Raw genomic sequence first — 13,482 nt, 5'->3', positions numbered from 1 at the left:
GTCATTGCTATCTTAATTTACACATAGTATGTCTGTGTTACGACCACCAAATTCTGCATTTCCATTAAATCCATCAGTAATGGTCTCTGAGTGCTGCACTGCAAGAGACATGCAGAAAGTCTTTTTGCCAGATGCATCACTCAGCACATATCTAGCAGAACAGAGCAGATTTTCCACACAGGAAGAGAAACAGCTAGAATTACTGGAAGACTTTCAAAATAAAACCAACTGCACCAGAGTAGGAGCACAAAATTCTGAAATAATGCCAGAGAGAAGCGTATATTAAAAAAAGTATGATCTAAAAAGTGTATTTGTTGAATTAATGTAATATTATGCATGAATCTAATCCAGTTCTGTTTCTTAGTGGTGGTAGAGTTCTTTTGTGGGCTATTGTGTGGGAGCGACTAAAACACTTAAAGGAAGATGAACTAATCTCTCTGGAAGAGCACTTTCTTAAACAAATGTGCTTTTGAGTCTTTCACTCTAAGACTTACTAGTTAAAGACTGTTATATTTTTAAATTTAGTTGTGTCAAATAAAAATTCATTACTGCTAGTTAAGCTTTATTTTTCTGAGTAAATAGAATATGTATTTAGTTTGAAATGAACAGTGCTCAATCACTGTAAGTTTTTGTCATTAGGACTCAAATTATTTGACAATCATCCCTTAATATGGATTCGCCCGTTTCTGTGTTTCTCACAGGTGAATCCATTTTGCAAAGGTCCTATCTGAACAGTTTAGACCTGGTTAGAGAGTGACAGGACCAATCAGCGTTCAGGGGCAGTACTTTCGGGCGTGGCGGAGTCATGATGTAAGCAGGCAGCGGCAGGAGGCCGGCGCAATTATGGTGGAAGACATTTGCGTGGATGCTGCTAAAGCGTAAGTTTTATCAGAACTTGTCGATATTTCTTTGTAAAAGAAGAACAAAGAACAGCATTGTGTTGTTTTCTTTTCAAAAACGACAACAGTCGTGTACTGACATGTCTACAGTCGCCATGATTCGTGTTATGCTGTTCTCTATAGGGTTTCTCCTCAGTAGTGGCTATGACATAACGTGTTGTTCTGATTGGCTCATGAAGATTTGACCGACAGAATGCTCATCCATTCACCCTCCGAGTTTTTTTCAAAGCCTCTGCTCTTTCCCAAACACTGTCTATGGGAGATTTCCCCGATCCATCTGGTGTGTCAGCTTATTAATCTGCAGAGTTTTCCAGAATGCCTTTGGTTATGAGACACTTTTGCACCATGTGTGAAGTTACTGACTCAGTTAGAGAAGTCCCACCTGTGCGGAGCAACCACAGTACACAATGGATGGTTCCCTGAACATGGAGGAAGAGGACTTCCTGGTTTAGTGCGCGCCTTTCAGTTACTGTCACTTGCAGTTATTCAAGTCTTTCTACATATAGTGAAATAAATGTTTAAGATTAAAGTATGATAGTAATACAGTGGATGAAGAACACGTAAACTGATGTTTCTAAGTTATGGTTCCCTAACTTTTTCTGCCAGCCCCCCCTTTTGCAGAAGAAAACATTTTCATGCCCCCCACTCCCACCATACAAATCAACATGCCATGGCGGTGGTGTGTGGGTCTCTACAGGTGAGGATCCACCTGCAGAGTCTTTGCATACCGCTGCAATGTCTTTACGCCCCTGGATGCAAGTGGGGGGACGTAGTTGCACCTATGGTAGAACAGGAAGCTGCCCAAAATCTGGTATTATTAAAAATTGCAATTATTATTGTTATTATTAGTACACCATTTATCATTACTATTTATCATTGTTATCATATCATATTTTATAATATTTCATTGAGATCTATCTGGGTAGGGAGGAGGGGGACGTCATTGTTGATTTTGTTTGTTTTGCTCTGTTTTATTTTAATATGCGTCAACTTGAATCATTCAGTTGTTACTACAATGAACTGCATATCTTTGAAATTGATAATAAAAATTTGATCGCAAAAAAAAACAAAAGAAACAAATCAACAAGTCAAAACATGTAAATGCTCTACAAACAGTATCAGTCTGGATTCTTATTAATAAATTCCTTTTTCTTAATTTGCTGCAACATAGAACCTCAAAGTTTTGTAGAAATACCAACAAACGCCTTAGAGTTTTAAAAATCCGACTCTTTGTAGATGAACAGTTCCCTTAAAAAATACTCGAAGATTTTTTTTTAAAGATTTTCCCATTCTCAGTTCATTGTGAATGTCCAGCTTTAATATGTTGTTTGTCTTGATTGGAGCAATCGTAGAAGAACCCATCTCAAACTGGTAAGATGTTGCTAAAGGGAGGGATGTGGTCAGAGCTCTCCTGCCTCTATTTCCACTCAAATCCAACAAGCATGCGAATGTCTTGAACTTAATCTGCCACTGCATCATTGAATGTGAGGTGACATCGATAAATTGCTCCACTTCTGTAGTGCTGAAGTCATCAGATGCAGAGTAAATCTGAAGAAGGTATGATTCAAAATTAAGCTGATATAACATTAGAGTAAATACATTTGGCTTAAACGAACTGTGTTTATACAACTTGTTCATTTTTGCTGGAAAATCTTAATTAAACTGTTTCCACTAGAACTATTTTTCAGTGTAAGCTGCTGTTCACATGTTGCTGTCTAGATTCATTCTTTTTATCACTTGATCTCATGAGAATTTCTTTTATTTCAAGACCTTGTGATCCCAGCAGCTCTGTGCCTTGCTCCTCTGCATGCCGGTTCAGAGGCCGTGTGCCACGTCAGGTGTGTCAGGGCTTGCATGACTTCAATGACTGCCTAAAATCAAAGACAATTAAAAAAATCAGATATTCAAGGCTGCCATTTTTCATAGGAATTACGTAAGTATGTAACACACTAGTAATCAAAACGGCAGTTTTATTTCTTCGTTATTTTTGTTCGTAACTTTAGTAGGCTGGCACTTGTTAAACCATCCTGCAGAGTAGAAACTCTTTTCTGTCGTTGTGCACACATTGAGGGTTTTAAGAATAATTAAAGTAATCAAAGACATCTTGTTGGTGGTGTGGTGGTGCCTGCAGAAGTGGGAATACTCCAGTTTATCCCTAACATTTTTCTGCAGACAGACCGACAAAGAATAGACACCAGGTGTTATAAACAAACATCTTGCATGGATTCATTTTAAGGTAAAGTGATTTTTCAAGTTTACTTAAAAGGGGCCTTTGTTATTTGCACATTGTCATTTAGAGCATATTTCTGTTCTAACTGGCCCATCAGTCTGAGGTCTGCAGATTTCCTCACGTATAAAAATGTAAACATATCCTTGATGATTTAAGATATCCTTGTAAAGTCATAAAATCTGAAAAAGTAAGGAGTAAAAATACTGAGATAAGAAGTCAGGAATGTGGGGAAAGTTATTTATTTGTGTTTTAATTTCAGATTTTCAATTTTACATCTCACAATTAGGACTCAAACTTAGGATTTTGACTTTTCATTTCATATTTTGAGCATTTCAACCCATAATTTTGACTTCTTATTTCATATTTTGAGCTTTAAGATTCAAAATTCTAATTTTTAATTTATATTTTGACCTTTTTTACCAATTATTTTGTATATTTTCTCATATTTCTCATATTCAACTCCAAACTTTGACTTCATAATCCCATAGTTTGACCTTATAGACTCACAATTTAAAATTTTGAATCAATAAATTTCAATAAAATAATATTTTATATTTTGACCTTTTAAACTCATGATTTCGGCTTTCTTTCTAATAAATTTACCTTTAAAAATTATTCTTTTTCAATTTTAATTTCATGTTTTGACCTTTTAGAACTAATAAATATACTTTTCCCAGATTATGAGCCTTTAAACTTATCTTTTTAACTTTTTAAATATATACACATATATATATTTAATTACTGGTGAAATGAGGTTGACAGTTTCTGGTTACAAGGCGACCCTGTTAGGCCCTCAGGTTAGACCTGAATCCAGAACCTGGCCCCTGCTGTGATTGAGTTTGACACTCCTGATTTAAAGGGATATCTTGGTATTTTTTATAAATTAGTTGTGTAAGGTATGATAACTTGTACAATGTATCATTATACTGATAGGAGCAACTTTAACAGAAATCACTGGATGCTAAAGCCACTATTACAGCCACGTACCTTATACAACCCAACTTAAAAAATCAAGAAATATCCCTTTAAGATTCCTTAAGTTTGGTCTAATTCAGTTCAATTTGTCTTACTAAAGAATTGTGAGATTTGATTTGGTCCTTTTTGGTCTAATTTGGTCAAGTGTAAAGACTTTTTTAAAACTCTATCAAGGTCTTGTCTTCCTTCTTTGATAGGACCAGACTATTAAAGTGCCCGTGTTGAACAGTGTTACTTATCAGACATTTAAATACTAAAGCAGAGATCTGCAGGAGCGATTAAATGACAGTCAGAAAAAATCTGTGCCTTCTTTCCTCCTCAGGTTTTTGTTTTGGTGTGTTTGGTTGCCAACAGGCCGAGGATATCACAGAGCAGAACTTTTGTCCTTTCTGCCACAAGCTGGACAAGCAGTGTGTCACGTACACACCGTCCCCCTGCCATCTCGATCTGCCCAGCTGTGTGTGTGTGTGTGTGTGTGTATGCCTCTGTGTGTGTCCACGGCTACTCACGGAGGTGACGACAGACTGATGAGTTCCTGGCTACGAGAGGAATGGTGAGCAACAGGCCGACCATCCGCTCAGCTCTCCTCCTTCCCCTGACCAGCAGCCTTCTTCCTGAACGACACTCTTTACACGCCACCACTCACACCTATACACACCAACATGCAAACATACACACACTTTAAAAAGACAGACACGCTTACAGCTCAGATTTAGAAAACATAAATCCTTTTTTTTTTCCATAGCAGATTTGCTTATCAGCCATAAAGTCAGAATTATCCAAGGTAGAGGGCTGTCAAATCACAAATTAAAGTCCTTGTAAAGTTAAAAAATCAAAATGTGTGTCTTAACACAATAGGTATGATGGAATAAATTTGTAAATGTGAAACACTGAGATCTACAGTGCTTCACAAATTTATAAGACCACCTGTCATATTTGTCTCAAAGACCATCTGGCATCATGAAGTGCTTTAATGCGGACTCTTTCCTTTTCACTGAGCTCTCCATGTTTTACCATTTTGAACAGGAATGAGGGATTTCAAACTGAATCCACCCAAATTTGAGCCGGCTCACTGGGCTTCTCTGAGAAGTCAAAAATTAATCAAGCGTAACATTCAACCACTAAAACTCATTTTTCTGTTCAGGAATGCAAGTAAATAACTATAATTTGACATATTAATCAAGAGATACTAATGTGCTTTACTTTTTTTCAGTTTTTTTGTAAATCAGTAAATTAGGGTTAGTTAGGGTGGTCTAATAAATTTGTTAAACACTGTATGTGTTACTAAAATCTGGATTTATACCGTTAGAAAGTTGTTCACCTCTCTCGTAGCCAGGTTTAATTTTCACAGGGCAAATTTAGCACTCCATGGTGTCAAGCGGAGCTATAAGAATTACCCCACCAACATAACGATATAAAGATGTCACTGCCTTTATTGAACATTAACAGTCAGCTGAATGCTGACTGGTGAGCATAGCTCACCGTAAGGTAAGGGAACAGGCTAATTACTAGAGTACTTATCTCGTTTTCACTGGAACAAGTTGTCACAGGAACAAACATCTCACTGCTGAAGGTGTGTTTTTATCCATATTTCACTTTTCTGTAGTCCTGGATGATTTAAAGAGGTGGGCTGTGGCTTTGTCTCTCTCAAAGCAGAAACAGTTTAATCCTTCATGTCTGTTAGCATTGTGATGCAAAAGATTGGTAAAGTATCTGACGATACACACGTTCAATTCCTGCCAAGCCTGTCACAATGAAAGCCTCCAATCCTAATGCCTGTTGGAGACTTTTATTTTGAAGAGAAACTTTAGGAAACCGACTGATTTCAGCAGCAACTAAACAACAAAGACATTCCCTAAAGAAGTGAGAAAGAAAAGAAAACAGCTCACTGCTGCTCTTTGTTCTTCCTGTAACGAAGAAATGCCGTCAAGATCTGATAAAACTGGTGCTATAACAACATCCACGCTAATCTCTCCTGCCATAATCGCACCGGCTCTTGTCACTGCTAGCTTACGTCACGACTCTGCTGAGTACGGCCCCTCATCGCTGATTGGTCCTGTCACTTTTTAACAACCCAAGTGGTTCAGACGGGAGCTTTGCAAGATGGATTTGCCAGTGAGAAACACAGAAACGGGCGAATCCATCTGCTTTGCAAGGTTAGTAACAAACAGAACGTTCATCTGATTACCCTCTGAGTGTTTTTTTCAAAGCCTCTGCCCTTTCCCAAACACTGTCTATGGGAGGTTTTCCAGACGGATGCGTGAAACAAACCCATCTGGCATGTCAGGTTAGAAATGACCAAAATGTGATGAGATCTAACGAACAGTTTCATCTTACATCTAACACTAGACTTTTAAAAGCTCTCAAATGATCACTGTGTCATTTCTTTATTTTGATATTTTGTTGCTTGAGTGGCCTCCTGGTTAGCTTCCATGCCCCATGTAGAGAGGCGTCATCCACCCAGCCAGGAACTCATCAGTGTGGTATTCTATTTTCTCTTACTGCCTTTACTTTCACTTTGACTCCTCACCCTGCTTTCACTGCAACCATGAGAGCTGGATTCTGGGAAGTTTGGTGTAGTAGAGTCAGAAAGGTAATCACAGCCCAGGGACAACAAAGTGCTACCTTTGAAACAAAAGCAGAATTTAAAGCTCTGAAGTGTGTAATGCACTCCGTGTAGTGATTCCTGACAGAAGTATCATTGCTAATCGGACTGGATGTTTACCGTGTAGACCTTGGCGTTACCTCTGCATCCTCCGGGCCTGGGGGAAATGTCATTCACTGCTACTGTCCTAACTGAATGATTTAGGAAGGGCTGGCAGAGGGCGGGCGGGGAGGGGGGAGGTGGTGCTTCACACAGTAGATGTCGCTCTGGGCCACTGACACTTTAACGGTTTCCTACAGGCAGGGTGAGCTGGAGGGTGGCAGGATGGACGCACAGTGAACTGACAGATCCAGAGCCGACAGGGACCAGCTGCCCCCTCTCAGGCTTCCTCCAGCAAGGGAGGAAAGAGAGAGGAAAAGACCCCCTCCCCCTCCTTTTCCAACAATTATAGAGCAGGATCAGAGCAGGCCAGGAAGGTGAAAGCAGGTCTGATGAAAATCACTTCCACGTGCCGGATGGTAACCATGGTTCATGGCAAACACTTTGCATTGGTAGGACTGATAATGATACAACAGCCGGCACCAGCAGAGCACAGGGCTGCAGAGAAAAACAGGCTGCCGTTTGTAATGGTTCACAGAGGTCACGTTTAGGTCGGTTTTGGGGTCACAGTGTGGAAGATTGGTTCAAAAGGAATAAAATCAAAAGGTTTCTTGGATTTTAAGAGGTAATCGTAGTGAAAGTTACTGTCCATTCCTGTGTTGTTGAGAACAATCGAATAGCTGATCCAGCTTGTAGTGGATTGGAAATGTTACGAGCATTATTGTCACCATGACTGGAGCGTTAACTGCCATGTTTGACTGCTTTAATTCTCCCCCTCATGTTTGTTGTAAAATTGCATACACTGAACTGTGATGCAAAGAATTCTCCTGATAGTGAGTTAAGATCAAGGCTCATCAAAACCACTTGAATTCAGCCTCCTGTCAAAGTGAACATGCACTTGAATTTGAAATGGGAAATCTCCAGCTTGTAATCATTTAAGTGTTGGATGTACCGCGCAGCAAACACAGCCAGCCCTAGTTCCTGTGCTAAATGCTGTATAACCATTCCTACCCTAATCTAGTTAAACTATTGCAGTGGTGCAAGAATATCCTGTGCATATGTGAAATCGACTCTAATCGTCTTGGCTTTTCTAGAAAGGCCAGGAAACCCTGTAAGTTAATAAGAATCAAAAAATGTCCACCTTCCCTGCTGCCAGCATGCTGGAGTGATTAATTTTATATGGCTCGCTTTCATGAGCCATCATCTGAATTTGATTTGACTTTAATTTCACAAAGGAATTCAAGTGGTCAGCCTCTCTCATATTTACTGGCTGGGGCCTAAGCGTTTCTATGATATATTTATGTGGACTGAATATGGATGTATACGGCGAGGAATTAAAGAAAAACCTGACATCTTTACCTCAGCTGTAAGATGATCTGGTGGATGTGTTTTTCTGTGGGGCCTTTTTGTGGTTAAGGTTTGGGTCCACTTGTCCTCTTGGACTGACGGGTTAGAGCAGAGTAATAAAAGATGTACTGAGTGATTGTCTTAACCTATGATGAAACATTTCTCTCCTGATGGGAGATTTCTCTTCCAGGATGACAGTGACCTCATTTCTAAGGTATGAAGGAGAAACAGAGGCGGATGGCCTCAGCAGACACTGTTTTACACATGCATGTGTGAGTCCCATAGTTACAGTTTTAGAAGACAGTGTGCTGTCCAACTGTACATATATTATGTGTTTGTGCTGCCTTTATCTTTATTATCAAACAGTATGTAAGTACAAGCTTGATGTCTAAGATTTTAAGCTGGCAGATTCCACATCCAACATGCAGCAAGTAAATCACTGTCACTATAACCTTGGAAAGCAGATGGATATGCCTGTTTCCTTATTTTTCACTGGCAAATCCATCTTGCAAAGCTCCCATCTGAACCATTTGGGCCCAGTTAGAAAGTGACAGGACCAATCAGCGATGAGGGGCAGTAATCTCGGGCGCGGCAGTCGTGACCTATGCAAGCAGCAACAAGAGGCCGGTGCAATTATGCGACATTAACGTGGATGCTGCTAAAGTGCCAGTTTTATCAGAACTTGATGACATTTCTTTGTTAAAAGAAGAACAAAGAACAGCAGTGAGTTGTTTTCTTTTCAAAAACGACAAAAGTCGTGCTGATATGTCTATAGTCGCCATGGTTCGTGTTATTGCTTGGTAGCTGCGCACCTTGATAGTGGCTTCGCTTGGAATTGAAGTTTTTCTAGATGGATGTGTGAAACACATCCATCTGGCATGTTAGGTAACTATCACTGTCCTTCATACTGAATGCTGTGTGGAAACTGAAGCACAGTCATTGCTATGAACGCAGCACATCATCTCCAGTTGTAGCGGTGCGAACCGACAGGTTTCAGAACATTGCAGAGTGGTTCACTGCAAGCAGATGCAAGTACAAACTTATCACCAATATTTGGCCTGCTTTGCAGTTATGTATTTTCTGTAACAGGACAATCACTCCCACATGTGCACAAATTCAGACACTCCATGTTAAAGGGATATTCAGTATTTTTGACGTTGGGCCGTATAAGGTACCTAGCAGTAGTAGTGGCATTAGCCTCCAGTGATTTCAGTGAGTGTTGCTCCTTTAAGAAGGACTCTCTGGTTATACTGGTCAGGAAGCTAGGCTATACAGATGGGCACAGTTTCTCCTCAGAATAAAAACTGGGCCACAAAGCAATGTTGGCTCAAATTTACACACTGCCAAAAATTTTTGAAGTGTTTTATTTTTACCCAGAAAGCCTGTGTTTTGTCAGTATTATGCATTTGGCATAATAGTAGTGGCATTTAGCTGCAATTTTTTGATGAATTTGGTGACTACAGATGGCCCAGAGAAATGGGCGGGGCTTCTGGATGTTGGCTTTGCATGGTCTTAACTTGCATCGTTTTCACACCTGACAGTCCAGGGACTCGGTCCATTTTGGAACGGAAATTTCAACATTGTTGCACTTTCTTTTAGAGGCACTGTCGTCACAAACGGCGACCAAGAAAAAAAGAAAGTGTAGAAGAAGACGAAACCAGAATTCTATCTCCTACTGCTGGTCTTTTTTTCCTCATAAACAATGAAAAAACACAGAATTTACGCTGCCTTGGAGTTTCTGCTTTTACATTGGTGCATAACGAGCAGCCAGCAAGGCGATGAGCTGTCCAGCATGTCGTTCTTCACATGATACAAATAAATCAGCACTGACTACGACGTGTTGTTATGGCTACACAGATGCAAAGCGAGGTATTTGAGTGTATTAAATCACATATAAATCCCTATATAATTACGCTTTATGCCACTTCCTGCCTTTTTGTTCAGAAGTTCCTCTTTGCTTTCCCCCCCTTAAACCAACCGCACCAGGGTTCGTACGAAAGCAGGCCGAGACCCCTGTTTTCAAGCGAACCAGAATCCGCTTGTTTGGTCCACACCAGAGTTCGTGTGAACTTTCGTACCACTCCAAACGAACTGAACTATCTCAGAAAATGGACCAGAGTTCATTTAGAGCGGACCAAACAGCTTTGGTGTGAATGGCCCTTAGATTTGCAGATGCAGTGATGTACTGTGTTAACTGTAAACAGTTTTCTGAAGTGTTCCTGACCAGTGTTAATTTTGGCAGCTATTTCTAATTTTTGTCTCAGTTTTAGTCTATAAATGAAATGAATTTAAGTTTTAGTCACATTTTAGTCATTTCTAACCTTTTTAGTTTTAGTCTAGTTTTAATCGACCAAACCTCAAAACATTTTAGTCTAATTTTAGTCCATAACTTTTAGTCCAAACATTTATTTCCTTGCCTAAATCTGGTATCAAGCCATGCTAGTGTGCTCTATGTACTCTGCCAAACCTGGGGTCCCTGCTTTCTACAGCTGAGAGGCTGAATAGCTACAGCTACATTCTGACAGTTTTATTGTTGACCTGTAGACAAATTTACTCACAGTAGAGAAATACCACAGATTTTTAATGTCAAAAACAAAAACTAGATTACATTTTAGTCTAGTTTTAGTCATCTTGATGAAAACTAAACTTAGTTTTAATTAGTTTCAGTCATCAGAGATCTGTTTTTGATAGTTTTAGTCTAGTTTTTTTTCATGGAAAAAAGGACTGTCGACATTTTTAGTCATAGTTTTAGTCTACAAAATTAACACTGTTCCTGACCCCAAGACATAATATTCATCACAGATTGATGCTGCTTTTTAATGCAGCACCACCTGAGAGGTCAAAGGTCATTCAGTGTTGGTTTTCAGCCTTGCCCCTTACATGCAGAGATTTCTCCAGATGATTTTGTTGACTATAGATGGTGGAATCTCTAAATTCTTTACTGTTGGATATTGAAGATGGTTGATCTTAAACTGTTGGACTATTTACCTTTGCAGTGTTTCACAGAGTAGAAAACCTCACCTTATCATTGACTGGGAATGACTGAGCCTTACAGGAGTGCTCTTTTTATACCCAATCACCTGTTCCCAATCAACCTACTTGTGGAATTTTCCAGGTGTTTTACAGCCAATTGACAACTTTCCCTATCTTGTCTTGCCCCTGTCCCACATATTTTGCATCAAAATCAGAATTTTTTGTTTTTCCAACACAATAAAATGTATCAGTTTGAACTTTAAATATCTAGTCATTGCGCTGTATTCAATTGAATAAAGGTGAAAAAAAAGAATTCTATTTTTATTCCCATTTTATTTAACATGCTAATTTTTTTTGCACAATTAGGTTTGGCCTGTTAGAGGGTTACAGTCCTCTCCACACTGAAATACCAAATAAGAAAATATTTATTGCATTTATCCCCCGTAGAGTTCAGAGATTTGTAAAATCAATGCCAGGACTCACTGAGGCTCTCCTGGCAGCACATTTAGGCTCAGCACCCTACTGAGACCCATAATAATGATTTTGACATTAATTTGATCATTGTCTCATGAAGTGATTTGTTTATTTGTTTTCTTAAATGGTAATATTTAGTGAAGCATTGGTCCCTCGGGTTGTTGGCGGCAGCACTGTTCCTGGAGTCATTTTAAATGACTATACGTTTTATTTTGAAAGGATTAACTGCAGCAGGACTGAAATGGCTGTTCGCCTATTTAAGCAGCCTCAGGACGTGGGAATGTTGTTTGTCTAAAATGAGCGTACGTATCGAAATACAGACTGTATTTTACCTCCTAACCTCTGAAATAACTCGGAGGCATTTAGCTTTCCCCATGGTACCATTAGTGTTTTCTGCACTGGGCCTCACTATAAAGCACATTACAATAAAGATCAAGAGAAAACTCACTGCAGGAAATGGTAAAGTGCCCAGTGTTCTGGTTACTCAAGCCATATTTATAAAGCTCATAAATTTATCCCCAATTTAACGCTCTGCTCCGAGGTCCGATCCTCTGCAGCACTGGCCATTATACACAGCTCCATAGCGAATATATTGTCATGTCTAACACAGTTATTTAGTCTATAAAATATACATTTATGGCTGTTAAACAAGTTTTTTGATATAATTGAATGCAACAAGTCCCATAACAATTTGTAGATCGTTTCAGAATGCCTCAGGCTGCAAAAATGTGAGTGTCTGCCAGAGGGTGGGACGCCGGCTCCTTTGTGCTGCAGTCAAGAAATGTGCTGCTGTTAACTGCCATGCAAAATCACATTGTTTAGAAGTGACCACATACAGGTTAATGCCATCATCTTTATGCATGCTCTATGGTGTCTTCCATCCCAGCAGCACATGTACTAATTTTATCTGTAGAGTTGAATGACACTACAAAACGTTCAATGGGTGTAATGCAGATGGACAATGCATCTGTGCAACAGAAAAACAGCTTAAAACAAGTAAATTAAAAGAGAACACTGACTTTTATTTTAATATTTAATGTGCAAATACGCAATCTTGACAAAGATGGAGTGTTTTTACAAACACTGTGGTGTTACACCAGCTGAGTTACATCAATAACACAACATGGGTCAAAGATATTTGTTGTTTTAAGAGCAGCAGTCCAGATTTTAGCCTCATGAATGACATAAATTGCAGCATTTGTCAGCAGCGCTTTCACATAATCTTCCCATTTGTTTTTTATTTGCACAATTTTTTTCATGTAAAAAAAACTCTTGTACTGATTTTTTTTTTAATCTTAAAGTGAAGAAAGGGAAAGTGGTGGTAAAGGTGGGTGGAAGGGGAGAATGAAGTAGTTGGTGTGTGTCCAAGTTTGCCAGTGTCCCCGGGTTGCTCCTCAGTGGGGTATGAATGCAGTTACTCTTAGGCTATCATCAAGCATCCTCTGAAGTCAGTATATCCATCCATCCATCTTTATCCGGTTACCCAGACCCGAGTCAAGGGGGTAACAGGCTAAGCAAGTCCACCCAAACGTCCATTCCCCAGTGACACTTTCCAACTCCTGCTGGGGGATCCTGAGGCGTTCCCAGACCAGACAGGATACGTAATCCCTCCAGCAAGTTCTGGGTCTTCCCCGAGGTCTCCTCCCAGCCGAATATGCCCAGAATACCTCCATGGGGAGGCGGCCAGGAGGCATCCTGATCAGATCTCTGAACCACTTTATCTGGCTCCTTTCAATGCAAAGGAGCAGCGGCTCTATTCCTAGCTCCCTCTGGATGTCTGAAGTCCTCACCCTATCTCTAAGGCTGAGCCCAGCCACTTGTATCCAGGATCTCATTCTTTCGGTCATTACCCAGAGTTCATGACCAGAGGTGAGGGTTCA

This window comes from Cheilinus undulatus, linkage group 18 (assembly GCF_018320785.1).
Source record: "Cheilinus undulatus linkage group 18, ASM1832078v1, whole genome shotgun sequence".
NCBI classification, from domain to species: Eukaryota; Metazoa; Chordata; class Actinopteri; order Labriformes; family Labridae; genus Cheilinus; species Cheilinus undulatus.
The sequence above is the reverse complement of the archived record's forward strand: the minus strand, read 5'-3'. Positions refer to the sequence as shown.